The sequence below is a fragment of the Tubulanus polymorphus genome, chromosome 6 (assembly GCF_964204645.1).
Source record: "Tubulanus polymorphus chromosome 6, tnTubPoly1.2, whole genome shotgun sequence".
NCBI lineage: Eukaryota > Metazoa > Nemertea > Palaeonemertea > Tubulaniformes > Tubulanidae > Tubulanus > Tubulanus polymorphus.
Window position 1 is genome coordinate 10,417,065 of NC_134030.1, and position 3,317 is coordinate 10,420,381.

Here is a 3,317-nt window from a genome sequence, read left to right on the forward strand (position 1 = left end):
TGCTCCATATTTGAATTCTTTTCCTTTGTATTTTTTCCGGGTTTAAACCTAAACCTCCCGAAACCTATGAACTAAAACCCCTTAGGTCTTATGTTTAGGGGTCTTAGGTTTAATGACACCCGTATTTTTCCTTTTACTTGACCAATCCCTCAGAGGTGAAACGCTTCAAACACAGTGATCCATTGAGGTAACAATGGCAACTGGAAAGGTCCACAACAGATATAGAGCCCAGCTTGGGTTTGATCAGTTGATTTCTGTAACCCTCACAATTTCTGAAAAAAAGTTTTTCAATTAATCTGTTATTCTGTTCGTTTGTTTACCCTGCCGAATGACACAATTTAGTGACCAGACAAAAAGGGTTTTAATTTATCAAATAAGAACTGTTTCAAATATGATTACTTACCTGGTTCTAGATCCCAGTGAAGTAGCTACCTGAAAATCTTCAAGATACCAACATATTTCTGTATAAAGTTGTGCTAGAACGTAGGTATATGTAAGTATGTGTATCTAGTAATGGTGGATATTTTATGCTAACTAGGGGTCCAGGGACACCATGCCCACTTGGGAAGTGGTTTCAAATGCTCAACAATCTAACAATTTCAATATTCAACGTCCCCTGGTGACCATTTACAAAAACTCACCACAATCATAGAACATGTCAGCAGCTACGATTTTGTAATTGATTGTGATAACAAAATATGCCTCGTTACCAATTTAATATGGAAATACTAAGTCATTCTACTATTCAACGCCCCCTGGTGACCATATTCAAAACCCAATGACCTTGAGACTCACCACAATCATAGAACATGTCATGAACTACAACTTTGCAATTGATCATGGTAACAAAATATGCCTAGGTACCAATATAATAAGGAAATACTAAGTCATTCTACTATTCAACGCCCCCTGGTGACCATATTCAAAACCCAATGACCTTGAGACTCACCACAATCATAGAACATGTCATGAACTACAACTTTGCAATTGATCATGGTAACAAAATATGCCTAGGTACCAATATAATAAGGAAATACTAAGTTATTCTACTATTCAACGCCCCCTGGTGACCATATAGAAAAACTTATGTCCTTAAAACTCGCAACAATCATAGATGATGTCATGAGCTACAACTTTCTAATTGATTGTGGTATCAAAATACGCTTAGGTATCAATATAATGTGGAAAAACTTTTTCCCACGTACGAATGAGTACTGGTTACACCAAGATGGCCGCCAATTGCGTCATAGTTGGCTGATGAAAATTACCTGTCTCAGGTATAAAACATCCCTTTCCAAAGAACACCCATCACAAATTGTAATGAGAAATGGCAAACCAGTAGGAAGCTACAGGACTCAGAATTCGGGCCAAAATTAACATTTTTGGGCACTAAAAAGGTCATAGGACGGCCATCTTGAGTCCGACCGACCCAATGTTTGTTATGTTGATGGGCCCTGGGGGGATTCACATATATCCGAAAGATCAAGGTAATTGATCAAAGTGTCTTCAAAATTTCCCTCAAAAAGTTCAAAAATGTGTAAAAAGTGCTGATTTTGGCAAACAACAATGGCTGCCAGTCGGCCATCTTGATTCTGACAGGGCCAGTTTTTGGGCTGAAGATGTGTCTAGGGTAGATACATGTGTAACCCAAATATCAAGACGTTACCTTGAAGCGTCTTCAAAACTTCCCAAAATAACTGGATTCCGTCTACGGATGGACGGACGAACGGACGGACGACGGACGAAAAGTGAACGCAATAGCCCGCTGGGACTAAAGTCCCAAGTGGGCTAAAAAGGAAATATCCTATTTACATGTATTTGTTAAATTGCGTATTTGTCACTCCGCAATAACGATATGCTTATCAATAATATATAATATGCTTATTGCTCCATATTTGAAATCTTTTCCTTCGTATCCTTTTACTTGACAGTTACATATTGCTATCTCCCGAGGTGAAACCCTTTATCACAGTTACCTATGAACCATTTAGGTTTTTTTTACTGCCAAGTATAGTGATAATTTATGAAGGAAATGAATTGACCGAATCGAAACAAAAAAAGAAATACAGAACTCTTTTCACTTAATTTAGATCAAATATTTGGTCCATTTAATCCCGAACCATGTAAACTATTATTTGTAATTCGGATTTTACTTAATTTGAAGACATCTGGGCGCAGTTCCTAGTCATCCAACTCAGTGAGTTATACTATAGGTATTTAACACCAATCACCATAAACTTGGTTCTAATAGTGGATGTGTACAAACGTGCCTTCAATATAACAAGTAACACAGTATAAACTCGCTTAATTCAGATCGATTTTATTCAGATTTTCACTCATTTTGGACTAAAATCTCAGTCCCCACTAGGTTATTTCTAATGAAATGAGAGCACATAATTCGGATTAGATTTAATCCGGACAAAATTTTCCAGTCACAGGTGATCCGAATTAGGCGAGTTCTACTGTACATGTGTTAAGCCTATCATTCGAAAAACTTCCTCACTCAGTTCTTATTAATTTGCCCTCTTCAATTTTCAGTGTCCTCTCTTTATTTCCATGCCCTTCGTGAGAATTTACTGCTATACTCAAAACCTTTAAAACAATTTCTTTATACTTCATGGCTATTTTCCATTCTTAAGGCCTCTAATAACCGTGTGTGGACATAATCAGGGCCATACAGTGGGAGGCAGTTGCCCCCCCCAAGAAATTTTGGAAAGTGCCCTGTTTGCAAAATTATTGTTATATAAAATAGAAGTCCTTTTTCAGATTCTTGCCCCAAAATTCAAATACTAGGTACGGCCCTGTGATGGCACAAGGGACACATGTACATACAGTGAACTGAATATGTTCATTAAAACCGATAGTTCGTAATATCCGGTATAAAATTCATCAAATTGTCTTACTATATTTGTTACTGGTATATGCGATGAATCGTTGTATCCGAGTTCGTTGTATTGAGGTTCCACCTGTCAAGGGATTCGAACCCACTAAGCTAAAGCCATTCCCCGAACCCCTTGACCTCACGAGTCGTTGCTAGCCGACCAGAATCCGGTCGTACCAATCACAGCGCTTGTAACAAACGACATTAGCTTCTATTGGTTTTCCCGTTTTAATTGACCAATTAGCGAACGTTTTACCGAAGTAGGAAGTATTTCGCAAATCGATATATGATGTCATGCGTAACGGTGCCAGTAATGAAATCACGCGTCATGAGGCCAGATGGGGCTGGTGGAAGCGAGTTCAGGAGCGATACCGGACCCTGGCAAGCGAGGATGATTGAATATAGAGTCAGACGAGAGAAATGAAACTTATTTATA